We start from the raw sequence: 18,513 nt of genomic DNA on the forward strand, positions 1-18,513 counted from the left end.
GTGCATACAATATTCTATTCTGTGCACAAATGGGGGGATTGTGAGATTGTGAGGAAGAAATCCTCCTCCCTGCCATGCAGTCTTCCTGGCCGTGACCAAAGCAAAAGATGAGGAACTACAATTAGAATGGGCCAAATACATAGATTAAAATGCAGCAAGAGACACCAAGCTAAGAGAATTCTTTCCGAGGTTTAACAGGAGATCTCTTTGTTGATCAAATAAGGAGGGATCCTCTCCCCTAGGAGATTACTGTTTCACTCTACAAATAATAGACAAATGGAAAACTCAGCAGATTGCCCAACTAACCTGGCCTCCTTCTCGAGGAAATGCCAGCTGTGTATTTTCTTGGACTTCCTGAAAGGCACTGCTTTCACCCGCTTTCGAGAACAGTAGTAAGGTTTCTCTATGTAGAGGGCTTAAAGAGGAAGGGTCACTGTGGCCGTCCCAGCAGCTGACTGTACATTTGCTCTCGGAAATAAACTTCACCTCTGTTTCAAGCAACCGCCTGCTCATTTTTATTTCCGGCTCAGAAACGAACCTGGTAAGATTTCTTTCCAACAAAATACAGTGGTACCTCTAGTTACGAACTTAATCCGTTCCGTGACTCTGGTTGCAACTCGAGTTGGTCTCAAGTCGAGGTAAAGTTTCCCATAAGGTTCAGTGTAAATACAGTTAATCCATTCCACCCTCCGAATTTGGTCGCACCACGAGGCAAATTTCCCCATAAGGTTCAATGTAAATACGGCTAATCTGCCCTCCAAATTTGGTCGCACCCCGAGGTAAATTTCCCCCATAAGGTTCAGTGTAAATATGGCTAAACAGTTCTGAAACATATGCATTTTATTTTTAAACCTCAAAAACATGAAAAAAAGTACAGTACAGCACAGTATGAAGAGGGAGAATGGGGTGGGGAGGCAGTTATTGTTTGGAGGGAGAGTCCCCCTTCAAAGGGACATCGGGGAGATCTCCTTCAGGGGTTTCCTCTCTTCTTTGCCTCTTAGCTGCAGGCTCAGTTCTGGGGAAAAACCTGTCTAAAGTCAGTTGCCAGCCTGCTCTGCATTTTCTTTGGAGCCATGCTGACAAGCACACCAAAAACCTTCCAAACGCCACAAAACACACCACAAGCCTCACCGAACGTCTCCTTGCTACCGCAATCTCGCCCACAGGAAGCCGCAACCGCGTGGCAGCAGGGCAAATGGCCGCGGATCCGGTTCGTAACTCGAGGCGGAGTTCGCAAGTAGAGGTAAATTTTTGGGGCCGGAGCTGGTCGTATCTCGAAAAATTCGTAACTAGAGTTCGTTCGTAACTAGAGGTACCACTGTATAAGTTAAAGTGAAAAATTACAATCTTATCTGGTCAACAGGAAATCTATCTGTGACATAAATATTAAAACCAAAAATGTTTGCCATGTTAAATTCTGTATTAGGTGCCTTTAGATATTGAGGGATACTTGCACAACTTAATTTGCTGTCCTTCTACTGAAGGAATTGCACATATTTTCCAATGAAACACATAGAGTATTCTACAGGCTCTTAGCCTGTACAGCTAGTTCGGTTTGGGAATATAAGGATTAGTAATATGTAATAGAAAGATGGCAAGTTGGAAAAGGAACAGAACTTTTAGAATGTGTTTTGTTCTGTTTTAAGTCATCTCCCAAAATTAATGGGCTTGTTAGAAGGTTGGGAAATTTAGACATTTTTAGATATTTAGACATTTAGCTGTTTAAACATTTACCTTTACCTGCTTGTATAACATGAAGTAAAAGCAAGCCCAGCAATATGCCAATATTCCCTTTCCTGTTGGTATGGTTGACCTCACAGTGATTGGTTTCACTTTAGATTATCAAAAGGTTACATTCTTGAGGATATGACCCTCAACACTTCTCAATATCTCAAGGATGCATTAACTGCCCTCATGGTTTGTCTCTTCCTGACTAGAAGGCAATTCCTGAAAGCAGATAAACTGTCTTGACCTGATAGTCTTTTCCTGCTCAGATGACCCATCACAAAGAAAGATAAACGGTCCTGACCTTGTTTCTTAGGGATGTAAATCAGGACAGTGCCTGGTGGACAATCAGAGTGATAAAGGATAGTTTACATATGCCTGTTAACACTCAAGGTGATAGAAATTAGTTTACATACAGAAAGGAAGAACCTTAATCAGCACCAGAGAAAGGGGTCCTGGGTAAGGGGAGGAGTATGGATCAAGGTAACTGGCTTTGATTGGATCAGAAAGTCATGACATCTTAACGTGGGTCTGGATGTAACGAAAGGTATATAATGTGCTGTATGGAGGGGGTCCAGCGCGGCTGCCCACCTAACTGCATGCTGTTGTTGCTTCTGCTCTTGGGTGAAGAATAAACCTCCTAACTTCATGCAATTCGTCAGTGTCTTTACTCCCGGCTCAGAAACGGACCTGGTAAGATAAACCTTTCTTCCAACAGGCTTTACAAGATTGCCACCAAATTTGGAAGGATGATCCAACCTGGAGGTAGTTGAGTTTCAGCAGTGCCTCAATAGAGCAGCAGTACACAGGGCATTCAGTCTGGCCAGGTCAAGTCCCAGCAAGATTTCAAGACTGTAATAGGGAGAGCTAGAAGGCTGACACATATCCACTTGAAAAGACCCCCATGCTGGGAGGCTGGAAACCAGGCTTCGATTTGAAGATCAGTGTCCCAAATACAGCCATCCTTGCTCTCCTTGATCTCCCAGCAGCTTTCAAAACCATCAATCATGGTACCGGCTTTGGGAGTTGGGAGTGGGGGCACAGTGTTATGCTTGTTCTCCTCCTTCTTCTGGAGTGTTGATGGCGGGGGGAGATTTAGGCCACAGTCCTTCCTTTGTGGGGTCCTGCAGGGCTTTCCCTGCTCCTGGTTAACATCTACGTAAAGGCATTGGGTGAGGCCATCCAACAGCATGGGACAGGGTGATGTGTTTTAAGCATGTTGATGAGACCCAGCTTTATATCTCTACCCCTGTGGAGGTTCTGTCTCCATGTCTGGAGGCTGTGGGGGTCTGGATGAGGGGGAGGGGAACAGGTTTTGGCTCAACTCTGACAAGACTGAATGGCTGTGGGTTTTATGCCCCACCCCTGTATCTAGGGATCTTCCATTTTAAATTCTGGTTGAGGTAATAGATGGAGGTCTTCCTGGACTCACAGCTCCTGTTTGAGGAGCAGGTGGCAGTTGTGGCCAGGAGAGCTTTTGCAGAACTTTGTCTTGTGAGCCAGTTGCACACTTTCCTGAACTGGGAGGCTCTACTCATGGCCATTCATGCCTTAGTCACCTGCTGAATGGATTACTGCAATGTGCTCTACATAAGGCTGCCCTTGAAGAGGCTCCAGAAGCTGCAGCTGCTATAGAATGCAACTGGTCCAGGGTACCCTCTGGGTACAATTCAAGGTGCTGGTTGTCACCTATAAAGCCCTGGGATAGAGCCAGGTTATTTGCAGGACCGCCTCTCCCCAGTTGTTTCTACCTGTTCCATTAGATCCAGAAGGAGAGGCATGCTGCAAGTCCCATCAGTCAAGAATGTCATTTTGTGGGGTGCCAGCTTTTCATTAGGTCTAAGCTCTTAACACGTAGGTATGTTCCTGGGCACAGGGATTGGAGTGTGTGTTAGAGGCCATGATGTGGTTGTTATTTGTTTAGATTGGCTTGGCCCCTTGGCTGTCATTTGTGCTTCATATTATGTTGTTGTATTGTTTTTAAATGTTATAAGCCACCCAGAGACACTGTTGCGGGTAGCTATGTAAATTGAATGAATGAATTAATTAATTAATCTGCTTAAGGATACTTCTGGAGTTCTGAAAGCGTAATGGACAAAGGCTGTCCAGCAACAATCTGACGACAATCTTTTGCCAATTATCTTTTTTAATCAGGTTGATTTAAAGGGGTCTCTAAGAACTTAAGCCAAAGCCTATCCTATTGGACCTCTCAAAGCCTTTTGAAACCTTGACCATGGCATTTCATTAGATTGCTTGGAGAGGCTGAGGATAGGCGGAATTGTTTTACATGGGTTCCAATCTGTTGTGGTGGGGGAGGGGAGGTTGGGCCGGTGACCTTTGGCATATGTGATGTTGCAGCAGTGAGCCCTCTCCCACCATTCCATAGAACGGTGAATTTTTTCCATGGAATAAAAGCCAAATCGAAAAAAAGAAAAAAGTGCAAGAAATGAAAAAGAGAGAAACTAAAGTTAAGAAATATATAAATGACTTCCGACCGTCTTTTCAACAAATCGTTGCAATCTCATTGTCCCTCCTTCCTCTTTGATGTTATATAAGTCACTTCAGCCCCTCATTTAATCCACATCTTCCAATCCATAGATCTTTTAGTTGTACTGGTCTATGACTGTAATAAACTGATTGATTGATTGATTGAATCCATAGATCATCATATCAGTTCTTTCTTCTTTCAGCAAAAAGTCCATGTAAGGTTCCAGTCTTTTTAAAAAAAGTTGTTGTTTTCTCTGACCAAACAGATCCGTTTTGCCATTTCTGTGAATTCTGACATTTTCACAATCCATTCCTCCACGGTGGCAATTTCATTATTCTTCCATCATTGTGCATACAATAATCTTGCTGTGGTTACCATACACAAAATCAATTTATCATGACCCATTTCTAATTAATTGTCTGTAAGTCTCAATAAAAAGAATTCTGGTTTCTTTGCAGTTTTAATATTTAAAATCCATTGCATCATTGTGTGAATTTGTATCCAAAATGTCTTAGCCTCACACATTTCCAACACTAGTCTGAAGTACCTTGGTACATTTTTTAATAATTTCTCTGGTGTCACACACCAATGATACATCATTTTATTAAAAAATTCTCTTAAATTATGACACAATGTAAATTTAATACCAGTTACCCACATTCTCTTCCAAGTGTCCATCTCTGTTATATCCAAAATGAATAGCCCATTTTGTCATACAATCTTCTACCTGTTCTTCTGTTTCAAATCTTAACAAAAGTTTATACATTTTTGCTATTACATGTTTATCATTTGTACATAATTCAATTTTGAATTCTGTTTTGTGTTTTCAATTCCAGTTGTCCATATTACACCTTTCTTTTAATTGTGCATATGAGAACCATGGAAAACTCTGTGCCAGGTGTGACCTTACTGGAGGTAGGAGGACCCGATTACCGTAGCTCATGCCCTAATTACCACCCAGTTAAGACTACTGCAATGCACTTTACTTGGAGCTGCCCTTAAAGACTACTTGGAAACTGCAATTGGTAGAAAATGCAGCAGCCCTCCTACTTTCTGGCTTCTAGCATTGGGGGTATACTGTATATCACTGGTTTTGCAGACCCTGCAAGGACTGTGATCTCTCTCTTTACCTTGCTACACCTTTCTCACTAGAGCATGCTGATACAGGTTTGATGCATTCCTTGTACGTAGGTAAACTTTAAATCAATACTGTAGGTCAAGGCAAACAAAGGAGACAAAAACACAGAAGCAATGAGAGAGAACATCCTGATGAGATTTAATGGTCAGGAAGGTGAGCTATTAATAGTGATAAAGAAGAATGCTAGACGCAAAAAAGATGGCTATGAATAAAACAAAGGAAATGAGAAGAGACTTTTCTTCTTAATGCTGCAGTAGCATAAAAATGGCAAAATTAACAGAGAAAAGGTATAGGGATATAAAATTTCCATAACACTTGTCTTTTGTGCCATTTTGCCAGTTGAATATTTTGAAATTTGCTGATGCATAAGGAATAAATCTCAGCTGAACTGAGCGGCATTTATACTTGCTCTGATCTGGTTCTGAGGATTGTCTGGGAGTGTGTTGGATGCAGACTAAACTGAAAATGTTCCCACAAAACCAACCTGCTTTTAAATGCTTTCATTGTATCCCAGATTTCTGCATTAGATTGTTTTATTTAAATTAGTTTGAAAAAAAAAGCTAAATCCCCTCTAATTTTATGTAAAATTTCTGCATCATGCAACAGCGTATTCATTTTCCAGGAAAACACTTGGGTACTGAAATAAGTTCAGCACTGATGCATAGACTGAGTCTAAAATATTTCCTAGCTTAGAAAAAAATCAAGTTATCTATTGAATTGTAAGAACAGAAAATAAAACTGAATAACTTTGATGAAAATGAGAGAGAAAATGAACTCCTTAGAATTAGCGTTCTTTACTTGCCAAATATCAATCAAACCATTGTTTCTACTTTTCATCTTTTGAAATCTTTTTATAGTCAGAGGTATGCCTAGAATAATCCATATTTATGTCTAGAACCATATTGAAATCTCCTCCAATAATAATTTTAACTTTGGTGAAGGAGTTTAAAGAATCTAAAGTTGTTGTAGGAATTCCAACTGCTTAGAATTTGGACAGTAGATTTAACCCAATGTCGTGGTCATTTCTTTTATCATAAATGAAAATAAACCTACAATTGGCATGTATAATACTACTTGGGGGGGAGGGGAGCTACCCACTCTAGCTTTAGATGTTCCTGGGGCTTGCAGGAAGTTAATATAAAGTTTATTCACCAAAGTTTATATAAAAGGGAATATATTTTTATATGTATTTCTTGGAGAAAAATATAGTCATGCTACTCTAATTTCACTGTTTTTGCTATTCCTTCATATTTGATCACTGAGCTTAACCCATTAACCTTCCATGAACATAATTTACTTACTTCATTAGTATATAAAAACAGTTTCTTTTTTAACTGTGTTGCTCTAATTGTATATTGTACTAAAGATTCTGCTTTCCTTATTCACTTATTCAGATGCATTTTCATCCCACCCTATTCTTTCCTCCTCCAGCCCTTCCCCCTAATTTAATAGTTTCCTTCCCCCCTTTCCCATTTTTTTTTACCATCTCCGAATCTCCTATTGCACCAAAAGTAAATTCTGATGAATGTTACAGAGATTAATATGTTAATCCCTTTCTTGGTCTTTTAGGGAGTGTAATGTTTCTTTAATTTAATTTAATTTAATTTAATTTAATTTAATTTAATTTAATGGAGTGTAATGTTTCTTTTAGGGAGTGTAATGTTTTTTAAAGGGGACGTGGTGGCGCAGCGGCTTAATGACGCTGAAAGTTGCCGGCCAGAAATGGTCGACGCTTCGGCGGTTCAAGTCCAGCCTTCGCGTTAAACAGGGTGAGCTCCTGTTTCCTCCCCAGTTCCTGTCAACCCAACAGGTCGAAAACTCACGTGAGTAGATAAATGGGTACTCTCACTCCGGTGGGAGGAAAAATGCTGGCGGCGCCTTGCAAAAAAGGAGTCGGGAGCAGTTGCCGGTAAGCGCGAAAAACCGCGCGCGCCCAAAAAGGGCGCGAAGCAACGGAAACCCCGCCTCCTGCACGCGCCAGCTGGGCTCTGCTCTAGGAAGGAGGCTTTGGCAAACCACTTCCGAAAAACAATTGCCTTGAAAACTGCAAGGACTCGTCCAAGCAGTCACTGCAGAGTCAGTAACGACTGAGCGCAGATTAAAAAAAAAAAAATGTTTCTCCTCTCGTTCTTTTCAAAATGCAGTTCTTACATAGTATTTCATGATTCAGGTGTTAAAATATGTGCGTTAAATCATATCAATTGGCCCATTTGATAAACATGTAATAAATGTTGATTTATCCTCAAGTTTCTTTTCAATTCATCCTTATTGCCTCCAGCAAGTTTGTTGCTCCCACAGTTGGAATTCATTAGTGGATATACTGCCAAGGTCAGTGGTGGTAGTAAGTTTGCTTGCTTGTTTGTTTATATGTTTTAAGGCTTCACGAGAAGTTTGCATTTCTGGGATAGTAGATATTTCTTGAACTCCTTCAAGCATAAGAAGTTGAAATGGGAATACCTACATGTAATTCCAGAATTATTTTAAAATGGTGTTAATAGTGTCAACGGGCTTTATTTTTTAAAGATAGCTTGGCTGACACCATGGGGAAAAAAATACCCCTTTTTCACCTTCCCATCTAAATTTAATCCAGTTTGCATGTCTTCTGAAAAACTGCATGTCTCACATGAGAGATGACAAACTTGTCAATTATCCATCTCTGGGTTTTTTTGCTTCAAAAGCGTGTGCTTAAACTGTTGGTGAGGATGCTCGCACTGGCACTGGTTACCTGCAGCTCAGGACACAACTCTTTCAGCAATCAGCTTGAGAAGTGGACCATTTTTAGTTTCTCATGATTTTCAGCAACCACCTCACATGAATGTTATTCCTCCTACTCTGATCATCAAAATAAGTCATACAAGTTTTAATATCCAAAATGTTTATCTGTATACTTTTTATAGTGCCTCATTAGTTTTCCCAGAAGCCACTGAATTCTTTTAGTTACATGTGGAATTCATTTAGACATACTGTATCTGCGAAAGACCTCTTGTAATGTAGATTTCTCTCAGCCTAACTTCAAATCCCTTGATATGTAACTTGACTGAGTCCAGTTCCTCCTAAAGGCTGAAGGAAGATATAGATGTCATGGAAGCGGAATCTTCTTCACTTGAAAGAGATTGTAAATCATTCAGCTTTGGCTGCTCTGAACTTGTTTTAATTCCTCAGGATTGTTGTGTGCTGGTTCTTCAAGACATATTTTTTTATCTTTATCTCAGAAAAGGTATTCAGGCTCTGATATCATCTGAAAGTAACTAAATTATGAAGCTTGGAAGGTAAACCAAAAACTCTGCACACTATGTTCTCCTGTGGCTTGGTTAATGTGCCCTTGCTGCTTTCATCCTATGGACACTGCTATATCTCACTCAATTCTGGGTCATCCGTAAATTTAATAAGCATCCCCTCCACTTCTTCATCCAAGGCATTAATAGAAACAATGATTACGGTCCCCCCCTTAACCTTGTAGCTCCCCACTCAGGGCTTCATCTATTGACTGGCTTGCAGGACTGTGCTTTTGCCCACTGGAAGCTTCTGCACCATGGCTTCAGTGAGTGGATCCAGAGGGATACAGCATCTGGAGAGGCCTATGCAAGGCTCAGCGCATCCCATTCTGTTGGTGCCTCTTCTTCAGGGCACCTGAAAATTGTATTTTTGTTTAGGATGATCACCAAGAGAATCTGCTTTCCTGTTTGAACAGTCAAAAATATGATTGGAAATTGAAGATATTTCTTAAACAATCTGGCCAGAGAATTTGCTACATTCATACAAATAATCTTATTCTTTCCCTCATACCAAGAATATCTTTTCTTCTTTCGGTCTCACATGTATGTAAAATGATTTCCTAAATCCAGTGAGCCAACCTAAATTGAGAACTCAGTTTTGTTCAGACAGGAGGATTAAAAGAACTCATTAATTTCAGAATTTTGAAGGATTCTTTTGATCCAAGACAAACATTGGTCTTCCTGCTGATTGAACAATTCCTCTTTCCCTCTCTTCTTTTCTTGCTGTAGAGGACAATCAGCAAGCTTTCATCGCACCCAAGCCAACAAAAACATACTTCTCCACTTATTTGCATTTTTTTCTGGCTAATAGTTCCATAGGAGTGTCTTATTTTTACATTTTCACCATAATTCCAAACTATGCAAACTCTCCCAGTGTCTTTCTCAGCTCCTATAGCAGGTACATTTTCTCCCAGATCTTCTGCTAACCTGCTGCTAGACATCTTTTCCCCACTTGGCAGCACCTGGTTCACCTTGTCAGACCATATTAATCCTTCAATGGAGGGAGACCATTACGACATCAAAGAGCTGTAGGAAATTGAAGAAAAACAGCCCAGAAGGTAATAAAAGCAAACTTCCTCCAAAATATTCTTCCCCACCAATTTTTAAGGAAGTTGGCTTTTCAGGACATCAGATCTTCTACAAGTCCCACAATTCAACACATGGTTGTATTTCTTTACACATTTGCAATCTACAGACACATCTGCAAATGAGTAGTCCAGGCTGTCAGGAAAATTACACACCAGGTGAAGAAGTTATCATCAATTCATAACATTTTATTTCTTTACTGGGTTAAACAGGAGCAGAGTAGTTCCCTGATCCAAAATACAACAGAACTGAAAGCATTACAGGTACAGAGACTATTGAAACACAGAGAGTAATAGGATAATAATAATAATAATAGTTTAATACAACTGAATTATAGCATGATTTTATCATTTCCCCCCTCCTTTTTGTTTTTTTTTTTTTGTTGTTGTTTGTTTTTTTTTGTCAAACCATTTTGGAAAAGAAATGTAATAGGAACTAGTGCAAAAAAGTTCTAAACATGAAGCACAGTGTATAAAATGACATAAGAAAAGTGCTCCCTCAAAGAGCACAGTCATTTTCTTATGACAGGAGAGAAAAAAGGGAGGAAAGAGCGCCAGTGAAAAAGATGGGGATGGGAGGAGAAGAAAGCTGGAGAGAGAAACAAGGCCATGAGGGAACAAAAGGAGATTTTTAAAGGTGAGTTCAGTGAGACATCTTTTAGTTTTTAGAACATCTCTATCGTGTTCTGCAAAAAGGTCCTTTGCAGTCTGAGCTGAATGGTCATCTTTGTGGCAGAAGCAGATGAGAAGAATTAAGTTGCAGTCTGCCTTTATCTCTTCCCCGGAAGGCTCTCTGGCTCGCTTCCCCTTGGCTGAGCTTGTCGCAAGAGGGTGGCTGGGTTTGGAGAGGTGGATCTTAATAATTGAACAATAGATTGAAGATGAAAGAGGAGCTTCCCCACTGCTGGTCTTCGTGATCCCCCCCTCCCCGCCCCATCAGAACAGAAGAGCCTCACCTACAGAAAGGGACACAATTGCCAAAGGGAGAACAGGAACCCCCGTGGGTCAAATGAGATATTAGAATGGGTTAGAAATTATGTCCCATGTGTACGACTCATCAGGGTCACAAGAGCCCAGGCAAAACTGATTCAGTCTTTCCTCTCCAATATTACAGTGCAGTACACACACACGCATCGCTGCCAGTGGCAGCTTTCCCAGGAAGACCACCTGCAGCTTAGTGGGGTTTCACGAGGGTCACAGCAGTTTGAAAAGGTCATACCCTCCTTCTTGGACAACACTGTATTTTCGTGCCTGCTACTCTACATCCCAAATTGCCTGACATTTGCATTTAGCATAGCACATCTAGTATAAGTTATTATTTTGTATTGTGTAAGATTTGAAAACTAACCTGGCTTGATATCAAAGGCTTTGCCAAAACTGTCAGAAGCAACTTCTCAGGGCTACCCTAGATTTTAAATACATATTTGCATTTCATAACTTTTTTTAGAAATGCAAGAAATGGTTGGGAGGATTTAATGATGGTGGGGATTACATCCCCTCAGTTAGGTGCATGCAGTTTCGAAGAGAAAAAGAAAAGCTGAGACTCCGATGAGTATCACTCCTCACACACTTGCATTTTTAAGAATTTGCATATTGGGGTCACAGTCCAGCCTCCAGGAAGCAATTCCCAGAAGGCCGCCCATGCTTTGCTTGTTCTAAGAGTTAACCATTCTCCAAACAGTTATCTTTGGGTGGAATCCAAAAACCTGGCACTCTTAACCCTGTGAGAATGTGTAGAACCTGGATGTGCCTGGCCAGCTGCGTGGACCCTGAATCTGGGAAGATGTGTTCAGAAACTTTGGAATTATGCTGGATTTTTGTGCTCTATGGAAGCAGTACAAAAACAGAAAAAAACAGCTGTGCACAGTTTAAGGGAAAAGCCACAGCGGCTGCTAAAATCAGGGATTCTGGCATTAGAGCTTAAAGACTGGGCTGTCTGTAATACCAGGATACTGGATTTGTCAGGCGCTCGGACACCATGGTCTCTTGATAGCTTTAGTGAAATGCCATCCTCTAAGAATACCATGGGAACAGGCAGCTGTTTAGAAACTGGCACAGCACAATCAAAAGCAAGTTTTATTGAGTCTGAATATATCCAGCTCGTGTGTAATGACTCAGTTAATGGCCACGTAATAAATATTTTCAGATGCTCTCAGTAAATGCATGTCCATATCTATTCAAGAAGTGTCTTGTCTGAAGTAACATACACTCAAATATGATCAGACTCTCCATTCCAAGAGGATTTGGTTTCCATCATTGTTCAAAGGATGTAGCACTGATATTCCTTGCCTCACCCAGACTTAAGAAAACATTTTGAAAGGGAAATAGAAAGTTGTGAGCAGAATTGTTTCCTATGGGATCTTTTAAGATGGAGAAAAGATTCATTTGTGAGGAAAGTAGAAAGAATGGCTAACAAACCCTTTTGCCCCAGAAACAGGCTCTTCTGAAATTATCCTTGTGTTATGCTGTAGAAAAAAGGGAGACAGGTGGGAGCAGGTGCTGACTTCTCATCAAATCTTTCCATCAACCCTCATCTGAGGAAGATATAGTCTAGATCACATGGCAGAGTTCTATTGGGACATGAAGGCTGAAATAAAATTGTTTTTTGTTCACTGTCCGTCCCTTATTTTTAACTTATTTTGAAAACAAAATGGAACCAATAGTTTTAGAACTGTTGTTGTAAATTTTGGAAGTATTATGTGTTTTAGATATATTTATAGTTCTAATGTTTTCTGTCAGTCACCCAGAGTCCCCTATTGTGGGGGAGATGGGCGGGGGAGAAATCCAATAAAAAAATAAAAAAATAAAAATAATAATAATAATAATAATAATAAAACTACAATAAAAAAAGTTTTCTTAAAGAAATCTGTACTTAGTCTACATAAACCCCAAGATTTTTACAGAAAAGATGCCATCTATTCAACATGTCATATACTTCTTATATTGCTCTGTACCTTCCCACAGTTGATGAATATGTTAAATCTTTTATGTCACATTATTTAACTTGCTATGAAAATTTGAGTCTGAAGAAATGTATTGTGTTTACACACATGTAAGTACATGTGTAACTGCCTGGCTACACTTTAGGTGAAGATGCTTTATACCACAGCTAAAGGAAGTGCAAACAAGCAGAAGGGGCTGTCGGGCCTTGAGGAGATACCCTATGCAGGTATGTTCTTGCTCCCCTTTTGGCCACTTCTGGAGACACGATGAGATTGAGAGGCTCCATTAAACAAATGGTGAATTGTGTGTGTTGGGTATAAAACAGAATAGAGGAGCAGTAATTTTAAAAAAGGGATGAGAGTGGAAATCTCTATCACCTGTTGATTACTGTTTGTCTGTCTCTATGCCAGTCTTGCTTTCAGCACTGGATTGGCTGAACAAAAAAACTCCTCAGCAGCAAGTGGCATCAGTTGGTAGGAAGTCTTTGGCACTCTACACCTTTGTGCCTATTTATTATCTAAATTTGGACTATTTGCCTCACTTGATTTATAATTATGGCAGCCTAGGGTTCAAAGTTTGGTTTCTCGATGGATGAGCACCTGAGAACATCTTGTTGCTATTTGTTAATGGCAGCAGCAGCAGCACCAGCCCGATCAACGGCAAAAAGCGATGACCACAGAGACAGCAGAATGTATTTGTGTTACAGAGCCTGTGAAGTACAGGCTGCTTAAGGAAAGGAATTCTGCAGCTTTTGAGAAGATCTGCTAAGCAGAAAGGAGCAGTTCAGAAATGTTAGTTTAAAATAGCAATCAAATGTTGCAAAACTTCAATATGGTCTCCTTTAGCTGTCCCATTCCTTCCAACAGATATTGATTAGATGCCATTCCACTTCCTGGAATCCAGCTCTGACCAGCCAAGAGATCACTGGCTTCTCCAAAGACTCTAACAGTAGTGAGCTTCTAGGACTGAAAAATAAAGTCAGAAGCATATCAATGTCTGCTATGAAAAAAAGTCTAATTTGATGCAATGGGATTTACTTCCATGTATGGAGTTGTGGTAAGGCTGCAAGACATATTTGGAATATCTGGAGGCAGAAGGTTGTTCCCTGCTTACATGAAAAATGACAGGGAGTAATCATAATTTAAAAATTACAGTTTTGGGGTTTTTTTTAATTAGTACATGGGCCAAAAAAAGGTATTAACCTTATTTGACCAGTTCATTGTTAATGATTCCTTCAAAACATTGCAAAAAGAATTTGGATTGTCTAATTGCAGAATGGCAATTTATTAAATTAAAACATCTTTTGATTTCTCAGTTTGGACTGGCTATGCTAGAAATTTTTGAAACTCCAAAATTACTTGTATTAGGAAGAATCTAAAACCTAAAATTTTCTGCAGGAACTTTGGAATACCGAGCTGTATTGCTGTATCTTATGACAATTCATAATCTGTTAATCTTTTTCGTATTTAATGGATACTCTGAATGTTTAAGAAATTATAGTTGCCACTTAAAAGTTGTAATCGGTTAAGTGGCATAGAAGCGATTTAAATAAACAGATTTGGACTTGTTCTGTGGTTTTCTTGTTATTAAATCTGGGATCTGATTCTGAAATGGCTGCAGATATGGGGCCCTTATTTCTGAGGGTACATCTATCACCAAATGTTATTTTCATGCAACACCTTAAAAAAGTATGTACAAAGTTTAATATTTAAAAGGAAACAATGGTTTTGCTTACCTCCCATGCTCTTCATGCACTCCTGATTTATGCCTTCCTTCTTTTCTAGGGGAAATGTTCTGAATTTCATTTTCTGAACAAAAATAGACCAATTTGACATGTGACTAAAAGAGCCTGAATTTAAGCCCTCCTGAAAACTTGACAGACCAAAGATTTGGAGAAGCCTTAAGGCACAGTCTAAAAACCTGGTAACTTTTCTCTCCAAGTTCTGTTGGTTGTAGCTTCTAATCACAAATTTTAGTGATTAGTGATTTTAGTAGGGCTTACAATTACAATGCTTTGGATGAGGGATATGGAAGTTATATATTAATTACATTATAGGAGTTATTAAATGTTGAATCATGTTTGGTAATTAATTGTCCCAGCAGCAGGAATGAGTGGTTTGATGTGATCTATGAGACCCAGAAGAGTGTAGTATGTTCACATCTCTTTCCAGGACCAATGCATATGCTCCATATGATCCTCTTGCACTATCTGTGAATTTGGGGCCCAGTGAGCAGAGCTCACAAGCAAATCTCAAACTCTTTTCATTCACTCATTCTACCTCTCTAGCTCCTGTACTTGTTCTTCTGATATTGCTACAAAAATCTCCATGTTGTCTCCCTGGAGTCTCCAACATGGTGCCTGCAAATCTCAAAGTGTCAGGAAATGCCTTCCTTGGGACCCACCAGCATGGGGTGATAGTAATTCTGACAAATTGGTGCTTTATACTTGGTCCCATCTCAAATGCAACTATTTTGAGACTGAGCTAGCTTGCCCCTCCCAACCAGTCAATTATTTTGCCAGAGAGCCTAAAACATGTTTTAAAAATCCCAGTTGTGTCCACTAGGCTAAAAAGTGTGATGATCCCTGGCAGGTGTCATTTCCATAAAAACTGTCTTCACCTAAAAACTTATGTGGGGGCACAGACTAGATAGAAAATACTGTGTAAATTGTATAGAACCATAACCTCCCTTTTCTCATACAGAATGAACTCTATTGTGATTATCTCCCACAATAGTAAGTACAGCCAACAATAGTAAGAACCTCTCTTAGCTCAATGGTCCTTTCAGCAAGCCGCATGCCTTCTGCTGCAGAAACGCTGCCTTGTCCATCTCTGAACTCCTCATATGCCCTCATAGTTCCTAGTTGCCCTTTCTCTGTAGGGGTCTGGTCCTCTCCCCCCACCCCCACTTGTACATTTGGTGCTGAAACAGGAGTAGTTACAACTCATCAAATAAAAGAAAATCAATGGTTCTTTTATTTCAAATCCAAGCTGAAAGCATGTTTTTGTGGTTCCTGATTAATGCTCAGTCGTACTCAGTCACCCTGTTTGGGTGATCTATAACTGTAGGTGGAGGGGTGGGGGGAAGGATATGCCATTGTATTTCATGCTTTCGGACAATATGCAGAATGCTTTTACAAGACAATTAAACCGCTTCCTTATGCTAGAAGCTTTTTAAAAACACAATAACTGAACTAGAATGTATTCTATATAGAAGAGAGGATCAACCAAGTCCAGGAAAAGGCTACCATGATGTTTTAGTAGCATCTAGATAGCTGTAAAAGTTCAGAAACTTCCTTTGGGAAATGAAAGCCCATCTCAAGGAGGAGAACAAAAAGGGGCACAGATTCTGACAGAAAAAGTATAAGGTGATAATCAGGAATGCAAAGTAGTAATAATTGAGTGTGTGGCAAAAAATACTAAGGGAAACAATAAAAATTTGTTTAAGTATATTCAAAGTTAGAAACTAGCCAGAGAAGCATTTGGGTCACTGGATCACAAAGTAGTAAGAGAGACACTCAGGAATGATACAGAGTTTGCAGTGAAACTGGATGAATCTTTTGCATTTGTCTTTTCTATTACAGTCATATGAACTTGTATTGACTTTCTCAAGGAGGAAATCAGAAGAATGTAAGCAAACTGTGGTAACAAGATATTCCAGGACATCTTGAGAAACTACCCAGTAACAAATTGCCAGTTGTGATGGCATCCAACTGATAATTCATAAAGAACTCAGAGGTAAATTGCAGATGACCTCATAAAAATAAAGAATAACATCCTTCAAATAGGGTGCACAGTTTAAAAAGGAGACCCAGGAAGATATAGGCTAATGAAATGTCTGTTCCAGGCAAATTGATAGAAATGTGATCACATTAAAAAAAAAAAAAACCTACTCTAAGCACACAGAGGAAGCAGCTTTGCTGAAAGAAAATCACCATGTTTTTCATAAAGATAAATCCTGCCTCACCAATCTTCTAGAATCTTTCTGAGAGTGTCAAGAGGCATGTGGATGCAAGTGACACTGCACACTTGGATTTTCAAAAAGCCTTTGACAAAGTTCTTCATCAAAGGTTCTTAAGCAACCTTGGCAATCATGGGATAAGAGGATGTGTTCTTGTATAGATTGTTGATTAAAAAACACAAAGCAAAGAGTAAGATAAATGGGTAATTTTCTCAAATGGAGGAAAGTAAGAAGTGGAATCCTCAAGGATCTGTGTTGGGACATGGTGATGGCCACTAACTTGGATGGTTTAAAAGGACATTGGTTAAATTCATGGAGGACAGCTGCCTTTAGTGCTTTTAGTCTTGCAAACTCGGTGTTACCGTCAGATTTGGGCCCATATGCCCCCAGAACCAGTTGTAGGGAGGCAGTGGCAGGAGAGAGGTATGTCCATCTCTTCCAGGCAAGCTCCCCATTGGCCACTGTGAGAAACAATACACTTAACTAAGATGGGTCTTGGTCAGATCCAACTCATGTTCCTTTTCTTATGTTTATTTACAGCTACTTTTCAGAATTGTATCACCCCATTTAACATCTAAAATAAAATAAAAACAAAAAACAAACAAATTCACTGTGCTATACCCATTCAACTGTTAGCCAATACTCTTCCAGGAATGTGAAATCTAATGACAACCTCTTGGGGTCCCATTTAGAATAAACAGCAACAGAAACTGTTTTTGGAGTCAGTAACAGAAATGCAGTAGTATCTGTTCCATTTTGCTTTAGTCCTACAATACTTATCAATGGGTTTAATTCTGTCAGTTCAAATAATCATAGACTAGTTAAGCTAGCACTGTATTAATTGGGTTTTCTATGACATTCTAGCTCTTTCATTATTTGCCCTCACCTATAAACAGATCCCCCTTCCTGGATCACTGCCTTGTCGTGGCGAAGGGGCTTGCGTAACTCAGTGAAGCCATGAGCTATACCGTGCAGGGCCACCCAAGACGGACAGGTCATGACAGAGAGTTCTGACAAAATGTGGTCCACTGGAGAAGGAAATGGCAACCCACTGCAGTATCCTTGCCAAGAAAACCCCATGGACAATGTTAAAAGGCTAAAAGATATGATGCCGGAAGATGAGCCCCTCAAGTCGGAAGGTGTCCAATATGCTACTGGGGAAGAGCAGAGGGCAATTCCAAGTAGCTCCAGAAAGAGTGAAGCGGCTGGGCCAAAGCCGAAAGGACGTTCAGCTGTGGATGTATCTGGAAGCGAAAAGAAGGTCCGATGCTATAAAGAACAATATTGTATAGGTAGCTGGAATGTAAGATCTATGAACCAAGGCAAGCTGGATGTGGTCAAACACGAGATGACAAGATTGAACATTGACATCTTGGGAATCAGCGAACTGAAATGGACGGGAATGGGTGAATTTAATTCGGGTGACCATTATATCTACTACTGTGGCCAAGAAACCCTTAGAAGAAATGGAGTTGCACTCATAGTCAATAAGAAAGTGGGAAAGGCAGTAATGGGGTACAACCTCAAAAACAACAGAATGATCTCAGTGCGTATCCAAGGCAAACCATTCAATATCACAGTCATCCAAGTCTATGCCCCAACCCCTGATGCTGAAGAAACTGAAGTTGACCGCTTCTATGAAGACCTACAACACCTTCTAGAACTAGCACCAAAAAAAGATGTCCTTTTCATCATAGGGGATTGGAATGCTAAAGTAGGAAGTCAAGGAGTAATTGGAATAACAGGCAAGTTTGGCCTTGGAGTACAAAATGAAGCAGGGCAAAGGCTAATAGAGTTCTGTCAAGAGAACAAGCTAGTCATAGCAAACACTCTTTTCCAACAACACAAGAGACGACTCTACACATGGACATCACCAGATGGTCAATACCGAAACCAGAT

At 40.0% G+C, this 18,513-nt stretch overlaps 1 long non-coding RNA gene across 5 annotated transcripts in view; it reads left to right on the forward strand.

Moving 5' to 3' along the window:
• LOC112542757 (uncharacterized) overlaps window positions 1–14,216 on the forward strand; it is a 62,982-nt gene extending 48,766 nt beyond the window's left edge. For 4 of the 5 annotated variants that reach the window (XR_015793604.1, XR_015793601.1, XR_015793602.1 and 1 more), the window contains 3 exons: window positions 5,050–5,128; window positions 7,003–7,174; window positions 12,799–14,216. This is a non-coding gene — a long non-coding RNA (uncharacterized LOC112542757). The remainder of the gene's footprint in view (window positions 1–5,049; window positions 5,129–7,002; window positions 7,175–12,798) is intronic. The other variant, XR_015793603.1, reaches the window with a different exon arrangement.
• Window positions 14,217–18,513: the final 4,297 nt, after the last annotated feature.

Source organism: Python bivittatus, unplaced genomic scaffold, assembly GCF_059951505.1.
Source record: "Python bivittatus isolate LINGU-HERP-01145 unplaced genomic scaffold, Pbiv_v1 ctg000790_np1212, whole genome shotgun sequence".
In the NCBI taxonomy this organism is placed as follows: Eukaryota; Metazoa; Chordata; class Lepidosauria; order Squamata; family Pythonidae; genus Python; species Python bivittatus.